Raw genomic sequence first — 19,806 nt, forward strand, 5'->3', positions numbered from 1 at the left:
AGCAGTGATTATTCATTAATTTTCATTTGATGTTCATAGTAATATGTCTATAAGGTTCATCTCTCATTGTTTGAATAGTTGTATTATACACTTTATCTGATGTTGTGCTTTCTTGCATTCTAATTCTTTCTTAGATTCTTTCATGACCTGACAATTCAGGCACTTGTAAGTGTACATCTGAATGTTCTCAGCCATGCTTGACCAGTATACTCTTGATTTAAGTATGCTTATGAGTTCAGGGCTTTCTAAGTGACTGAATTCCTTGTGCATATGAGTCATTAAGTCATATCTAAATGAAGATTCTAGATAGAGAGCTTCTGCATATTCTAGATCACAGTAAAACACAATGTTGTTTTTTAATTTTCTCAGCTTGAAGTTCAGAAGCATCTCTTCTACTACTTTTATAAGACACTTATTATCTGACATCTTGTCATTCTTCAAGTAAGAGATCATGATGTTCACTCATTCTGATTCCTTACATTCTCTCAGCATGTTTAATGTGAACATCTCTTATACCTGATTCACAGAACTCTCACTTATAAAATCAGGTCTGTGACTGATTGTATCAGGCATTACAGCATCTGATCTCTTTTGATATTTGATATGAAGATTATACACTTAAAACTCTGAGATTCAACATACTAAGCATTTGAAAGGTTTTATTATTAATTATAGATAGACAAGACTTTTGTGATTCAGAATTACTATTGTTGTATACTTATTATCAATATATCTATCTCATAACACCAGTATATACTTAATCACTAGTAATTTCTTTTCATACACTGAGTAATTGAGCTCAGTGTCTGATAGTTTTCTATCATCATACATCACCAGGTGCAGCTTGCTGTCTTTACTCATCTGTAGAAGAGTGTCTTCAATAGCTTATTCAGATGTATTCATCTCAATATAGAAAGGTTTATCACAATCTGATTGAATAAGCACTGAGAATGTTATTACATATTCTCTCAGTATGAGAAAAGCCTCTTCACACACAGCATTTCAGATGATTGAATGAAACTTCTTCTTTCACAGATTCACATCTGTTTCTCTTAAGAGATCTGAGAGTGATGCAGATATTTGTATGAAATTCTTGATAAACCTGCAGTAGTATGAGATCAACTCAAGAAACTATTGTATATAATATATATTTCTCAGTCACAGTCAATTCACTATGACATTCAATTTCTCTGAGATGAAGTGTATACAGTCATCACTCACTATATATTCTATAAACTTCAACTCTTCTGTTTCAAACACACACTTGATTGATTTGATGTAGAGCTTATACTCTGTCAGAGTTGTAAGCACTTCATTGAGATGCTTCAGATATTCATTATATGAGTTTGAAAAGACTAGAATGTCATTGAGATATACAAGGCATGAGGTTTCATTCTATTTATGAAGAATTGTATTCATCATCATTTAAAAGATGATGAATGCATTTATCAGACTGAATGATATTGTCAGGAATTTGAACTTCTCTCATTGTGTATTAAATGCAGTTCACAGAACTGACAGTTCATCTACACAGATTTGTCAGTATTCTGAGAGAAGATCAATCTTTGATAGATATCAGATGTTTTCAACTGTATTCAACTGTTATTGAATTCATAACAGTGAATATTCATTCTTGATTATAAGCTTATTAAGTGCTTGATAATTGATACACATTCATCACTCCTCATCTGTCTTTTTCACAAATAGGACTGAAAAGCCTCATGTGCTTGATAAGAGTCATATGAGATCATGTTCTAGAAGATCAGTGATCTGATGCTTCTGTTCTTTGAGATGCATTTGTGACAGAGAGTATGTATTCTGATTGACTAGTTTTGCATTTTCTGTGTCAATCTCATGTACAAATCCTTGTTCTGACAGTAATTCTGATGAAAGATCTGTTTGAAAGATCTTTTCATACTTCTTCAGAAGCTTCTTCATACACTTATTCTCTCACATATTCTTTATCTTGGTTTTCTTCACTTCTGAGTTCTGTATGACATACAGAATGCTTTCAGATGAGGTCTTGTGAATTGTTCTCTTTGCTTATTGATATGTAAGCAGATTTAACTCTTCTATATCAGAGATGTGAAATGTCCTTCTCATATCAGTTGATAGAATTATATGAATCATTTTCTTTCTATTGATCAACTGTATATGACATGTATATCATTGAATCTGCAGATTGAATCTTTGAAATTAATCAAGTCTGAGAATAAAGTTATATTTCACATTCTGCAGCTCTTATGCCCAAATATAGCAAGATCATTCTTCAAAGTGCAAGGAAACTCTTACTCTTGCAGGTGATATCAAATATCAGTTATCAGATAATCTTATACATTGAGAATTCTTCACTCAGTGAACCTCTTTCAATCTTTGAATTATATAATTATTAATATATTGCATAGAAGCTTCTATATCTGCTAACACTTTTACAGTCATCTCTCAATTCTTACTCAAGTGCCTTCTATACATTAACATTTCAGGTCTTAAGACATTGAGATGAGTATTCACTTCATTCTCATCTGCATTTCATTCAGAAGTCTGCTTCTTCTTTACATTTACAGAATTCAGAGAGTCATCTAATATAAGCATCTCTTTCACTTTGAAGACTTTTAATAGAATATCAGTGAGTGTCTCTGAGCTCACTGATTCTGCTAGTTTTTTGACTTTCTTACTTCTTTTGACTGTGCACACTGAGTGTAATCTTTTGTATTATGATTTTAACATCTGCAGTTGAAGCAAGCTTGATGTTTGTAATATTAAGATTTTCATTCAGAGGATTTCTTTTTTAAGAGATTCAGTGCTTTAGCAATGACATTCAGATCTAGATTCATTGTATCTGAGTGTGTGACTTGTGTCATAGAAGTCTGATTATCTGTTCTCTGCTGAGATATACTTGATTGCTGTATTTTCTGTTGCAATTGACTCACTTGTTCCTGTATAATGAGAATATTGTATACTTTCTTCACTGTGTCTGACTGTGAGATTAAGCATTTTCATTTCACTCTCAACTCAGATGTAAGATTATGAATGAAGATCTGTAAACAGAAAGATGTTGAAAGCTCTTCATTCAATATGAGATAGTGTAAGCTGAAGTGTGTGAAGTATGATATAAGATCACTCACTTATCTACACTCAGTGAAGTGTTTATAATACTTATCTCACATATTCACTTTCTCAAAGTTGTGTAAGATTTATTTGAAAAACTCATTTCATGTTTATGAGAATGAGTATTGCTCTGAGTCTGTGAGATTCATCTTTTCATCAGTCATTTATAATGACTTTGCTTTTTCATGTAGAAATGCAGCAGATCTTAAGACTTGTTGAAATTTCATTGACTGTCTGTCTATGAGTTCATATTCAATCTGATAATATGATCATATCTGACTTAGTCAGCTGATTGCAGCATCATTTTTTCAGTCATCATTGAAGCTTAATGACTTCAGCAGATCTCTCAGCTTGATGTATTTCATACTCAGATTCTCATTCTGCACAGTAATCTCTGATAATATATACACTTCTGAAGAGATTGTGAATAATTGTAATAAAATCTTCAGGTTCAGTATAGTTATCTATCTGTATAAACATTCAATCTCCTGCTGCAGGTCTAAGATCTGGTTTTCTCTATTCTTATTAATAATGATGATTGCATCAGTGAAGCTCTTCATAGTGAATGCTTAATCTGCAGCAAATGCCAATTGTTGTTTGACTTCTGCCTCAGCCTGCCACTGTGTATACAAGGTCTTGATTTCATTTAGAATCCTCATACATGTACAGAGCTTCAATTCTGATTTGACTGTCTCAGTCACTTTTCTTACTGCTTTAAGTAATCTCTCTGAGAGGTTCTGCATATCTTCTGATTCAGATAGCAGAGAAGGGTGTTATTTATATCAGTTAGAGAAGGTATTCATTTCAGTGGTTTTCTCATTGATTGTACAATGTCTATTGTTATATTGCTGTATCATTATATCATTATATGATTTCTGTTATCATCATACAACTCTGGTGATGATCACTCTCTCTTTTTATTCTTCTTTTGAGTAGGGAGCAGACTTCTTTGAATCTGGTTCATCACTCTCATTCTCTTTCTCACATCTCATTCATTCACATCTCATATGTGGCATTCACCTGAGCATGAAGTTTTTCTTCAACAAGCAAAGCAGTATCAATCAGATGCTCTTTCACTCACTGCTCTTCATACACTATCTTTTGAGACATTCTAGAACCACACTGGCATGATAACTATGAATCACTTCATAGATGGAATTATCACACTCTGGAGGAGCCTGCACTTCTCACCAGTTTTTAGACATGCTATCAGATGTGATTCAAAGGTTGCTTAAGCCAGCATATAATTACAGGCGTACGCCGGCTTCTTATATATTGAATCTCGTACGCTAAAATTAATTAGTGGCCGCTAGAGCCCCTTCTTTACATTCATACGCGTACGCTAGTAGTTCGGAAGCGGCCGCGTTATTATCCGACAGTCGTACGTTCTTCCGAACCACAATTTAATAATACTCTCTATTAAATTCTCAATAAATAAGTACTATGTTATAATATTATATAAGTAAGAAATGATTTTATAGTCTTATTTAATATCATTCTTAATAATGAGATCAGAATGAAAATATAACTAAGAATTTAAATATATTCTTTATTTAAGACTAGAATTTTATTTGAAAAGTGAATCTGAGATCTTTAATATTTAAAATAATGTGATTTAAGATCAATATAATGAATATAAACTAGACTGACTATGTGACTGTGTCTGAGACCAGAATCAGATTTTTTAATAGTCTTATTATCAATTTGACTGATCTTATTACATGATTTTAACATTAAATAGTAGTTTTATACTGTCTCAGTGAGACTTACTGTCTACTCTTATCATATTTTTCAAATGAGATCATGTAAGAATAAGTGCTCGCAGGCGATTATTCAGGTGTTTGCAGCTTGGTGTGATATATACTGTTAACTACTAGAAGTATTCGCAGTAGAAAGATAAAATATAGAGATCAAATGTATAATAGCATTCAAGCTGAGTTATGAATAGTATTCATGAACTTCAGTCTATATAGTTGTATATAGTCAAGAGCCACTAGCTCTATTAATTATATGAGAGATAGAAATAGAGATAAAGAATCTGTAAGAAGTGAGATTTCTTATATACTCTTTCCTCTCTAAGGCTTCATCTGTGAAGTCTTTCACTGAGTAACTTCATAGAATCAGCTCAGCACTGCAGTGATACTCACTAAAAACTCTTCACATCTATAAAAAATCTCAGTGAGGAAAAATCTCTTATTATTATGAAGAGAAAAGAGTCTGTTACTCAGTTTCTTATTCTGTGAGATTCTTTGTAATCTACAGATTCTTCTCTGACTATTATACAGATTTATCTTGCATCTTTCATATAGAAGAGTTTCAGTTAACTCTCAATCATTTTTATAAGATTCTTATGTAATTATCACACAGATTCATCTCACAGATGAATCACTCTCTGTGAGATCACTCTTATTAAAGAGAAGCATTTATGAGTTAATCTTTCACTCATTCTTATGAATCATTGTTCTTTGACACTGTAGAATTGTGAGAAATTTTTCATTCTTTTATTAACTTTATAGAATTGTAGAATCAAGATATCTGCAGTCTATAATCACTCTTTATAGTCATATAGAAAGATTCAGGCCTGTGATTCATAATCACTCTTATTTACTAGAGTGATCTAGCTGTTCTGTGAGATCACTCACAGTATAAGCAAACCTCTCTAGAGTAGTATAAATATCTCAGATCTGTTCATAGAATCTTATCTTCTTTTCTCTTTTTTCTGTAACAGCTCTTATTCTCATAAACTGTGAGTATTCTTATTCATTTATAAAGTGTTTTCACTCAGATAATAGAGAGAGAGTGTTTCTAACAATATCTGCATATTAATTCAAGAACTTTTCAAGAATAAAAATTTTTTAATTTTAACATCTTCATAATAATGTCTGATCATCACTGAGCTTCTTATAAGTGTCTTCATGACTTCTCTGATCACTTTTTATCAGCTGATGAAGCAGAGATATCATCACTTATAACTGTGTCATCATCTCTCTCAGTTCTGTCACTGCATCTGATCTTCAGGCCAGCAGTCAATCTCATGCCTGTTTCAGATCAGTCTCTGACTCTGAGCAGTGCAGTCTCTCTCTTTACTGTAAGTCTTCTCATAAGTAATTTCTTACAGACTCTAGCTAACAGTTCTTGTAAAGCTCTCTGTGTTATCAGTGTCTTCTGCAGCTCTGCAGGCCTATAATCACTCTTCTTCTGCTCACACAATCTCTGATCAGATATATGTAAATATGCCTAGATTTCTCATCAATGATTCTCATGCTGCAGAGCATTTCTGTAATCTCATTGTCAATGAGAGATAAGTCTCTGAGTACCTGCAAAATTCAGGTAATGAAGACAATGTAAATGTCATGAATTCATGACAGAAGTTAATCTAAGCAGATAAGCTCTCTCTCTATGTCTCAATTGTTTTCAGGCTGAATACTTCAGTATAACTGAGAAAGTAGATACAGCTTCATAAGAGATATCTAATCATATATACAGATAGTCAGTCTTCAAGACTCTACTGCAACTGCACACACTCTGATATAGACTGACCGTGTGACCGTGTCTGAAACCAGGACCAGATTTTTTGATAGTCTTATTATCAATTCAACTGATCCCATTACACAGTTTTAACATTAGATAGTGATTTCATACTGTCTCAGTGAGACTTACTGTCTACTCTTGTCACATTTTTCAAATGAGACTATGATTTTCACTTCTCAATTTAAATTATTTTTATTGCTTTAAATGACTTTAAATCTCATTTGAGTGTTACCAAAAAGCGTTACTTTTTAAAAAATTAAAAATAGTCTAAAAAAAATCTTAAAATGTCTAAAAATAGTAACTTTATGCCAAGAATGAAACTAAATGAGATCAAATGAGATCACTTTCTCATTTTTTTCAAGTCATGATTTCATTTTAAGATCTGATATATAGTCACTTTACATGTTTTTTTGATAGCTAGTCTCAGCGGGATTCACGCCAAGAAATGTATGAAACCAGATCAAATGAGATCAAATGTGAAATTCATAGTCTCAGCAGTCAGTCTACTCTGATATCTGACTTCTCTGAAGTCTGTGCATTTCTAATGACTTTCATGTCAAATATAACAATTGTCTGTATCACAGATATGATACTCTCTGCTTCTTTGAAGAGAGAAATTGATAGTTGTGAGAAAATTAGATATCATAGATATTGAGAATGTGAGTGTGAATTTTCTTTGTTTTTTCTTTATTAATCTCTAAATTGTGTTCATAGCTCTGTTTATTTTCTTATTTTTTTTAGCTTTAATAAGAATATAATTTCTTCTTTTCTTATATATATCACAGACTGTTCATCTCAGTAGAAACTCATTATCTTATAGACTAGAGTTTACAAATGACAGTGTTAATATCTTTATTATAATCAGATTCTTAGTGAAGACTGCATTATTCTGACTTATTAGAATTCACAGTATGAAAGTCATGTCTCAGCTTCTGTAGATGTCTTATCTACTCAGATGATTCTCAAGTGAACTTATTCATCTTATCAGAATACTCTTATCACTGAACCTTGAATCAGAGCTTATAATCTTGCTTCTCTAAGTCAATAATTTCTTTAATCTGATATTCTCTTTCACTCTCTAGTACTTCATGAATAGAGTGATGAGTCACAGAGTTCTCTTCTGAGTATTTCTTATATTCACAGAGTAAAGAGACATGAAAAATATTATATATCTACAACTCAGATAATAGTTTTAATCTATAGAACTGTAAGCTAACTTTCTTTATAATCTTATAAGACTCTGTCTGCAAGAGATTCAGCTTCTTACTAGATCTCTATATGATAATGTTTTCTAGACTCAGTCAGACTCTATCATCTTTCTTAAAACTCTTTACAATGTACTTGAAGTCATAGTATCTCTTCTGATACTCTTGAGTCTTTCTCAAGAATTTACAGACTTTCTCCTGAATCTTCTGAATTCTCTCAGCCTGTTCACAGATATTATCACACTCTATAGTGTACTCTTATGAGTTTATCAAGATCATCTGCAGATGAGTCTCAGTGAGTATTTTAAAGAGAGTTTTACCTATACTGATATGTTTTGAGTTGTTATATATAAACTCTGTGAGTGATAATTAATACACTCAGTCATTCTGATTATAATTGACAAAGCACTGCAGATACTGTTTTAATATACTTATCAGATGTTCTATCTAATCATCTATCTGTTGATAAAAAGTCATGCTTAGATCTCATAAGATCTTCAGTATAGTTATCAGATCAGATCAGAACTCTTCTATGAAGATTAATTCTCTATCTAAGATAATATTCACAGATAACTCATACAATCAGATCACATCACAGGTAAAGATATAAGTTAAATTCTTTGACTTCAAGTTCTTGTGAGTGAGTATAAAGTGTGTTATCTTGATAAAGTAATTCACTATCATCAGCACACTGTCAAAGCAGATATTATATATGTTCTTGCTTTCAGAGAGACTCACAAGAGTATTCATTTCTAGCTATTCTTAAGATTCTCATAGAATGAGTAGAGAAGTAAGTTCTTTATATAGTCTGAATCACACTATCTGTGAATTCTGATAAACAGTATAAGAATTCACTATCTTCTTTACAAGTTCTTACATCTTCAGTCAGAAGTATTTTCTTATAAACAACTTATAAGTTCTAGTATCTGTAAAATGATCTGTTAGAGAAGAGTTATAATATCTTTTAATAAGTTCTATACATAGAAACTTATTCACAGGTATATAAATTCAGCTCTCTCTTTACAAGAGATTATTTAAGTCTCTTCAATTCTTTATTTCTGCAGAATTGATTTCTGCTGTGAGTAGTTTCTGAATATACTGAGTATATTCATTCTTCAGTTACAGTTCAGACAATCTAAATAGAAGATCTTATAAAGACTTATACTCTGTTTCTTCTTATATCAGATCTTCTGTGATACTTCTCAAAGCCTGTAAACTCTTTAGATTATAGATACTCTCTTCAAGAATTCTCACAGAGATTCTCAGAGTGTTGACTCTCAGTGTTATAGAAAGTAGTTGTACAGACTTCTCTTCTCTCTTCTCTTTCTTCTCTTATAAGAGATTGAGAGACTCTTCAGTCAATCTCTTTATAACACTTAGTCTAAGCATCTTATAAAGCTTTTCTGTCTTCTCTAGTTTCTCTATATCTATTACTCTAATCTTCTTAACATAGTCTGATCTGTAAGAGAGTCTATTCACTGAGTTCTTAGTTCTCTTAATATATTCTATCTTGAATTAGAATCTACTCAGTCTCTGAGCTCACTAAATCTATCACTGTAAGAGTTTCTTGATTGAAGTAAACTGTTATAAGCTATTATGATCAGTTCTAATAGTAATCACTATCATAAGATTCTCAAAGTAGTAATATCAGTGATGAAAGAATTTCACTATTATAAGAAGCTTCTGATCATGAATGTTATAGTTAATCTCTATGAGTTGTATCTTCTGTAAGAAAAAGATCACTGAAACTCAGTTTTTATTTGACTGTAGTTATAAGACTATTTCTGAAATTACAAAGAAGAAGACATCTATCTTCAATCTGATTAAGAGTAAGAGATTAAAGTGAAATAGTATCACTATATCTGTAAATATCTGTTTCAATCTTACAAAGACTCTGTGAGCTTCTGAGATAAGAAAGTTCTTATAGTTTTTTCTTCTTAACAATCTTTTCATTCTCTATTTATAAGATGACTTCTTCTTATTTTCATCTTTCAGTATGTCTGTAAGAGCTAAGAAGATTCTCATAAATATAAAGATAAACTGTCTATAGAAATTCACAAAGCTCAGAAAGATCTGAATCTTATGAATACTAGTTAGCTCTGATTATGATAGAATAGTCTCAATCTATGAAGATTTCATCTGAATATCATCTACAGTGATTACATATTCTAGGAAATTAATTCAGCAGACACTGAAGTTGTACTTTATAAGCTTAATATACAGTTCTGTCTTATCTAAGATCTTCAACACACTTTGCACATGCTCAGTATATTCTTTCTTCTTCATAAAGTACATTATCACATTATTCAGATATATTATCACAAAGACATTCAGATATATATAAAGTGTTTTATTAATAAAAGACTGAAATACTGTGAGAGTATTAGTCAGATCAAAAGACATCACTAGATATTTAAATAATCTCAGTACAGTTCTAAAGACAGTCTTTTATTCATTCTCAGACTGTATTCACAGCTATGTATATATATTAATCATATTCAGTTGTGTGAATATAACAGCTTCTGTGAGATAGTTGATTATATTCTCAATCAGAGGCAGAGAATAGTGACTCTTTATTATCTTAAAGTTCAGATTATGATAGTCTACACACAATCTGAGATCTTCATTCTTCTTCTTCATGAATATCACAGAGACTGTCACGCTCCCGGCCGCGCCAAGGCCCTGTTGCGATTTCACACGGCTCATTGCTTTCATGCGGATGATTTCATCCTATTCAAACCGGTTTCCAACCACTCTATGACATCATTCGGATATATCATAGAAAGATCCGATTGATGAATATGAGAACCCCGCTTCTATATAAGGTCAGCAGATTACTCTTTCTTAGCAATAAGGCACTGCTGAGGTATCACTTCAGCTATTCTCACTCATGAAATGAAAGAAGAGTATTTACTCATTATCTATATAGAATAGCTAGATGCTGACTTCTTATCAAAGAAGTCAGTAATTTGTTTTCTTCTACTGAAATATATATAAGAGTTACTGCATGTTTCATACAATCTTCTTAGTATACTAAGTATCATATCTGTGATATTCTCATAATAACTCTGTAGTCTATGAGCTCACTATTTAAGTAAGATAGTTAAGCTCACTTATACAGCTTCTCAATAATCACTTCTATATAATATCACTAACTAGTCATTACTTCAGTTCTGTTATATTACAATTTAAATTACTTAATCTGATTATAAGTTTGAATCAGTTAAGCTCTAATAAATCAATATAATCTCATGCATCTGTACTGAAACTGACCTGATTTCACTCTCTGAAGAAAATACTACATCATTCTCTAGAGTGTATACATCTCTATTTCAGCAGAAATCCGAGATTTCTGAATCTGCTGCATATTTTGATATGAGCTTTTCAACTGCTCTGTCATCATGACAGCCTCTACACATCTACATCTATCATGAAGATAGAGAAATTAAGATCAGAGATTCTCTGAGATATAAGAGAAACATCTTATCTGAATTTCACAGCTTTATCTGCATTCTTGAATGAAAATTCTACCTTAACTCAAGTCAGTATAATACTTATAAGATATAAGTAATATACACTGTCAACCTTTTTGAAAACATCTCTGTGACTACTTGAGTTATTAAGAAGAGAGAGCTTGAGCATATCAATACTGTTATAACTTAGAAAGAATTCAAGAACTTTCTACTAAATCAAATCAAAGATCACTGCAATTACAGCTTCATAACAGTGCAGTGATTTAACTTATTATATTAATAAAATAATGAGAATTCTTTCAATTTCAATATAAGATTTGAAGAATATTGAGAGAAATTAACTGATAATTTGAATTAATTAAAAATACAGCTTTATCTTATAAAGCTGACTTATAAAATGCAGATAATGATATCACAGTATCAGAGTTCATTAATTAATTATACTGAGCTTATCAACCTGACTTTCTGAATCTATTTGAATAATTAATTCTTGAAGAAAAAGACTAATAAGATCTCTTCTAAGTAATTAATAATGAAATCTAAACAGTGCTGTGACAGCTTCAGTACAAAGAAAGTAAAGAAGAATTTCAAGTATTCTGATTCTTTACTCACTGTGAAGAAATATTAAAAAAATTTAATAAAGATCTCTATTTTAACTGCAGAGCTGATAATTACTATATCAGTGATTATAAGAAGTTAAAGAAGAAAAGAAACTGAGAAGATATCTTCTTAAAGTTAACTTCTCTTCTGACAAATGTATTCATAGAAGATAAAGAAGAGAAAGAAATGAAGAATTAATAATTCTTATATCTCTAAGTTCATATTATAATCACAATATATACTCTGAATAAGAAGATATCAGTGAGATGTCTACTTGACTTTAGAGTGAATATTAACTTCATATTCTATTTCTTTTCTTTAATGAAGAGTTGAAAGAAGATAGATTTATCAGATTATATGAAATTTACTGATGAAATGAAATATCACTGTTTTGATATAATCTAAGCAAAGTGTGTGATCACAGACTCAGAAGAAATCTCTAAGAAAAGCAGTCTACTTCTTCACACAGTTAATATTATAGATAAGAATGTCATTTTAAATCTTCTGTAATTAAGAGAAAACAATTCTCTCATTGACTGAGTCACTCAGATGTGATGATATTATCTCACTAATAAAGAGACAGTGATAGAGAAATCTGAAGAGTTTCATCAGAAGAATCTTGAGAAAAAGATTGAGTCAATATACTGTATAGCAGATGATTAAGACTTGAGAATAGATAAAGAAGTCATCATTCTTACTATAAGATTAGTAGCAGTATTTGTCATTGAAGATGAATGTACACAATATCTCTTTACAGATTTTAAGAATGTCTTTTTAAAAAGAGAAGTAGTGAAGTTTTCTGATATTAAGATATAATATAAGATTCATCTTAAAGATAATATAACAGTACTGTATAAGCTTCTTTACAACTTATCTATAAAGGAATTGAATATTCTATATAAATATCTTAAAGAAGTGCAATTAAAGAACTGAATATATTTATTAAAGAGTTCAGTAGAGACATCTATACTCTTTATACTCAAGAAGAATGATAGACTACATCTATGTGTAGACTACAGAGGCCTTAACAAGATAATAGTTAAGAATCACTATTCATTACTATTAATTAATAAGATGATTGATTGATTATCTGAAGCAAAGATGTTCTCAAAGATTGATATACAGAATATCTATTATAGAATCAGAGTTAATAAAGATAACATTTGAAAAATAACTTTTCATACTAAGTATGATAATTTTGAATATCTTGTTTTATCTTTTAATATTTGTAACACTTCAGTCATCTTTCAGATCTATATAAATGAGATACTGTGAGATCTTATCAATGTCTTCTGTATAGTATATCTGAACAACATTTTAATCTTCTTAAAATCAGAGAAAGAACATGATATTCATATTCAAAAAGTATTGAGTCACTTGAGATAGTATTAACTCTATACAAACACTGAAAAATGCTTATTCTACATACAGAAGATTGATTTCTTAGATTATATTATTGAGATGAATAACATTTCAATGAATAGAAGCTGAGTCTTCATCATTGAGAACTGATCAGTGCTGTGAATATATTACAAGATGCAGATGTTTCTAGAATTTATGAATTTCTACAGACAATTTATCTATACATATTCATGAATTACTGCCCCTCTTACAGATCTGTTAAAGAGAAGTGTGAAAGACAGAAAAATGAGATCATTTATTCTCATTCAAGACATCACACAGGCATTTGTAGAATTAAAACAAGCTTTCACAGATGTCATGATACTGAATCACTTTAATTCTGACTTACTCAGTCAGTAAAAGACTGATGTATCTAAGAATGAAGTCTGTGAAATCTTTTCACAGTTAATATTAGAGATCTTTCAATGTTGAAAGAATCAGAGAATAATCATCTCTGAGAAAATAGATAATGAATTATCTGTGAGAGAAGACTTTTTCATAGAGTCTATAAAACACTGTAAATAGAGATCAGTGATCTTCTTCTTTAAGAAGTTATTACTCACACAGAGAAGATATAATATTCATAATTAAAAGATATTAACAATTGTTAAATTCTTTAAGATCTGATGATATTATCTTTGAAGTAGTAAGTATTCAGTGTAAGTTCTCACTGATTATATAAATCTGTATTACTTCTTGATAATAAAGAGTTTGACAGAATATCAAGTCAGATGAGTAGAGCTGCTTTCAGAGTATAATTTCTATATCTGATATTATTCAGATCAGCTTAATCTCATCAATACACTATTTAGATAGCTCAATTATAATATTATTGATACAGAGAAGAATTCTATAAGAGAATCTCTATCATTACTGCAGAAGAAGCTAGCTGTAGAGAGTTAAGATTCTCTGAAGCTCAGAAACAGTGCTGAAGAGACAGCTGTATAACTCAGTATAGAAGATGAAAGAAAACCTGAATCTCTGCAGAGAACTGATACTGAAGATTATAAGCTTCTCATATTATATCTTATAATCATTGAATTGATAAAGAATGAAATGATCTACAATCTTTCAATCTGACTACTTTTGAAATTCATTGATAAATTATAGAAGAGAGATATCTTTACTGCAGCTTGAATTTAGAAGTTAAAGAAGAAAGAGTTCAGTTTAAACTTGAAAGAGACAGACTCTGAGCAAGATAATACTGCTAAGAAATCAAGTCACTGATAACTAGAAGAATATGAACTTCTACTGCTGAATAATTCAGTCTTCATCTCTTATAGCAGAGCAGTGCATCAGAAGTTATTGAGAATTAATTATAATAATTCTCATACAGAATACTTCAGATTAGAGAAGACTGAGAAGCTTTTAAAAGATAAATATATTTAAGACAAGCTTCAGACAGATGTCAAAGAGTATATTAAAACTTATAATATCTGTTAAAGAATAAAGATCTCACAGTATAAGTAATATAATAAGTTAATATCACTGCCTGTTTCAAAGAACTTATAACAGAATCTATTAATGAATTTCATAGTTAATCTACTAAAGTTAATAAGAGTTAAAGAATATAACTCAATTTTAGTCATTGTTAACTACTTTACAAAGATAATCAGATATATTTCTACTTATAAAAAGATTAAAGTCTCTGAATTAACTGATCTGTTTTTAGATATTATCATTTGTAATCACAGTGCTTTAAAATTATTGATAACAGATTGAGAATCTCTCTTTATTAGTAAATACTGATTGACTTTTTACTATCATCTTATAATAAGATATCTTCTCAGTACTGTATTTCATTCACAGATCAATAATCAGACTGAATATCAGAATCAGATACTAGAATAGCATCTTTAAGTATTCTATTTATATTATCAGAATGATTAACTTAAACATCTTCTGATCACTGAATTTATATATAACAATGTAAAGAATGTAATCTTAAAGATATCTTCTTTCTATACTTATTATGAATATAATTCTTTATTACTCAGTCATGTCATGAATAACATTTCAAAGAGAAGAATAGACAGTCAGAATGTTAGACAGATATAGAGAATAAAGTATCTCTCAGTGTCAGAAGTAAAAGTGAGATTGAAACTTTTAAATAAAATTTATAAGAAGATAGTGAAAAGCATCTACTATACTCAGAAGTAGTAGATAAAATACTATAATTAAAAACATCTTCTAATGAAGTTCTTAATAGAGAATCAAGTACTACTTTCAGCAAAGAATATCAAGATAATAAGACTGTATAAGAAGCTCAGTGAGTGATGACTAGAATCTTTCTCAGTAATAAGAGTAATAAGTAAGCAGATATATAAGTTAAAATTACTCACAGAATTGAAATCAATTCATTCTATTTTTTATATTTTCTATTTAAAGCTCTATAAGTAATGCTCTGAGATAAAGCTGTCTCAGTCAGATAATATTAAGATTAAGAATGATACTGAATATTTTATAAAGAAAATATTGAATAAGTGAATATATTATAATAAGCTTCAATATCTTATTAAATAAGAATAATATTCATTGTCAGAGAATTCATAAGAATTACTTAAATATTTGAAAAATACTGAGAAAGAGATTGTAAGCTATAAGACAGCTAGTAGAGACTACTCTATTATATATCAGAGATATTGAGTAAGAAATACTGTTTAAGATTTCTTATTTTTTTCAAAGAATTTTTTAGAGATAATCTTATAATAATGAGTTAATATCTTATAGACTCTGTAGCACTCTTCTTCTATTTTCTCTTAAAGAATTTTTTAGAAGTTTAATAAGACTATACAAGTATAAAATTTCTGAAGTAATTAGAGAAAAGAGATATTTAAAATTAATAAAAAAGATTAATATTATTAATCTGTGAACTGCTGCTATTCTAGTGAGACTGCAGCCTGCTGAAAAAGTAAAAAGAAGAAATCTCAGAATCTACTTATTAATAATCATACTCTTATTAAACTCATTCTTCACTGTTAAAGTCTCTGATACTGATATCTTTATCTGCTAAGAAGTTAGCACTGCAGCACTGCAGAAGAGCATGAGAAATATATAAAATATTAACTTATTAACTTATAAAGCATCTCAGTCATCTACTTTAATTGAAGTAAGATTCTCTTTAATTAGTAATTAATCTCTACAGTGTTTTTAATAGTGACACTGACTGATCTCTTCTTAAAATCAGTTATTCTGAGATGTTTTTTTATCTCAGAGATTCACACTTTCATCTTCTTTTATAGATAAGTAAGAGAGATCTCTTCAGTCTTGATAGAATTTATCAACACTTGAAGCTCTGAGATTCTTACTCTGTACTACTTAAGCATCTGAGCTTCTTATCAGAGCTAATATAATATCTTCTTGTAGAGTAGATAATACTTACAGAGAGATAAAAGTTATTATTACAGATATAATAGAAATAATAGAAGTGAGAGAAGAAGTGAGTATATAAGATCTCTCTCTTCTTCAGCTGCTTAACACAGTGCAGATAAGTAGCAGTGCTGATCAGAGATCACACTGAAGCCTTCTCACAGAGAGAAGATAAAGAAACTGTGAGACTCTGTAGACTTAATTCAGAAGCATTCTGAGCAGAGCTCAGATATATCACAGAAGAGAAACTATAGATTGAGCTTCTCAGAGTCACTGTCTCTGAAATCAAGCTCTCTTCAGAGTTCTCTCTGAATGATCACACAGAATCATATGTCACTGTATTGATTGAGAAGAGAGACAGCGTTGCAACAGCAGTGAAAGAGGCAGAGAATGAACTGGATACAAACAAATCAGCTGGCAGAAGGAATAACACCTCACTGCAAGGTACAGCTACTACTATCACAGCTGCAAGAGATGCAGAAGGAGAAGAAGATGTGGCAATGAAAGTGATGCTTTCACAGCTTATTGACACTGTCTCTGCCTTTAATCTAGCTTTCTTAACAGTTACAGAGACTGCAGTCACATCATAAAGATGTTTACTCACTAGAAAATATCAGAATAAGTTCTTGATTATTCTTCAAGAATGATACTCTCATACACTCACTGTTACAATTGAGAGAGAAGAAAGAAAAATGTTTCACAGAGAAAGAGATCTTTTTAAAAAATTCTGTCACTACTGTTAACTTTGTCTCTAAAAATATATCACTTTTACAGAGAATTTTATATATAGAATAAAATATATTAAAAGATCTGTAAGTCACTTATTAACTACATTTTTCACATTTTAAATTGATATATAAGAAACTCACTTATCACATATTTAATTTAAATAATGATGAGAAAAGAAAGATCTACACAGTCAGCAGAATAACTCATCTATTTCTTTATATAGTATATACACTGTTAATCAGTTAACAACTGTTACTATATAACAAAGATAATTTCTAATCTGATAATCTTAAGAGTATCAGAACTATACTCTTAAAGAGAAGAGTATTATCATACTTCTGACTATATCAAGACTCTGTTATAATTTCACATAGCTTATTACTTTCATATGAATAATTTTATTCTGTCTGAACTAGTTTTCAATCACTCTATAATATTATTCAGATATATTATAGAAAGATCTGATTGATAAATATAAGAATCTCACTTCTATATAAGATTAGCAGATTACTCTTTCTTAGTAATAAGATGCTGCTGAGGTATTACTCTGACTATTCTTACTTATGAAATGAGAGAAGAGTATCTGCTTATTATCTATATAGAATAGCTAGATACTGACTTCTTATTAAAGAAGTCAGTGATTTGTTTTTCTTCTACTGAAATATATACAAGAGTTACTGTGTGTCTTATACAATTTTCTTAGTATACTAAGTATCATATCTATGATATTCTCACAATAACTCTGTAGCCTATGAGCTTGCTATTCAAGCAAGATAGTTAAGCTCACTTATACAGCTTCTCAACAATCACCTCTACATAACGCTACTGACTAGTCACTGCTTCAGTTCTGCTATGTTACAGAGACTTTCACAGAGATCTATAAAGATTAGATGCAGTTATTCTTCAGATTCTTCTTTACATAGATCTGTAAGACCTCTGTCTTATAATAAAAGAGCTTATAGATTAATTCTCAGAAGAGTTTCTACTCTTCTATTAAATCTATTATTAGATTCTTCTTATAGTGAGAAGAAAGCTCAGCTGCCTTTACTAAGCTGAACATCTCTGTGAGATCTTGATATTTCTCTGATATCTGAAGCTCAGTTTTCATGACTATGAGATTCTCAGACACTTATAAAGTTATTATATAGATAAGCTTGTCTTCTCTAATCAACTCTGTAACATTAACTGATTCTATCTCTATAAGTGAGTCTGTCAACACTGATCAGAAGTATAAACCTGACTTATAAACAGCTATGTATAAATTGTGTCTTTGAAGTTATACAAGTCTCAAGTACATGTTATCTGTGATATCTGTGATAATCACAGTTTCTGTAAATCTTCTTCAGATTTCAGAGAGATCTTGTAATTCAAAGATAACTCTTATAAGTCTCTCAGTTCTCAGATCTGAGTTCTTACACTCTGCTTATTATAAGAGCAGATTCTCAGTCTTCATCTTTCAGCTTATTCACTTCATGAGCTTTAGAAACATCACAGTGACCTGAGATTCTGAGTTTATTAATACTTTTCATACTTACAGAGCAGTAGTATCATGACATAGTCTTTTCTCATAAGTAAGCATTTTTATCAGAGAAGTAACAGATTCAGGTATCAGCTTCAAGACTCTTAAGAAGACTGTTACTGACTCTGTTTATAACTTCTCAAATTTCTATTTTAATTTATTCAGATAGTTTATATGAAGATATTCTGATTTAGAATAGATAAAGCAGAGTCTCTTTTTCTTAATCTCTCTATTATACACTCTATTCATAAGAGCTTATGAAGCTCTCTCTCTCTACTCAGTAGTCAGATATAAATCTCTCTATATCTTATTATCTTTTTCTGATAAATCTGTTCTCTGTTGTTCTGACTCTTACAGAGTCAGTTAATAATCTGCTCTTCACAGATCTGTAACTCTCACAGTGATTTATAAGCAGTGAATAAGAGTTATCAGTTTCTTCAGAGTTAAAAACTTAGAGTCTTATTCAATGAGCTTGTTCTGCATGTCTTTATTCAGTCTCTTTATAAACATCATTATTCAGGTCTTATTTCAGAGCTCTGTTTTCACAGACTTTAATTCATGTCATAATTTCATAAAGTATTATAAGTAGTCTTCATCAGATTTCTCATCTCTTTTTCTAATATTAATAATCACAGCTCAGATATTCTCTGTTCAGCTTATAAAGTCTCTTAACTTATTCTCTAAATAGATCTTGAGAATAGATTAGTGAGATCTCTTATAATCATTCTCTAGATAATTCAGTCAGTTCTTGACTTCAGTGTAATAGAGATCTGTTATTATATAGATAATAGCTTCTTCATCTTTTATATCACATAGTTGAGCTTGTGAGTCAATTTCAAATACAAACTTGCAAAAGCTTTTATAGATTGTG

The sequence above is a fragment of the Blastomyces dermatitidis genome (genome assembly GCF_000003525.1).
Source record: "Blastomyces dermatitidis ER-3 genomic scaffold supercont1.6, whole genome shotgun sequence".
Taxonomy (NCBI): domain Eukaryota; kingdom Fungi; phylum Ascomycota; class Eurotiomycetes; order Onygenales; family Ajellomycetaceae; genus Blastomyces; species Blastomyces dermatitidis.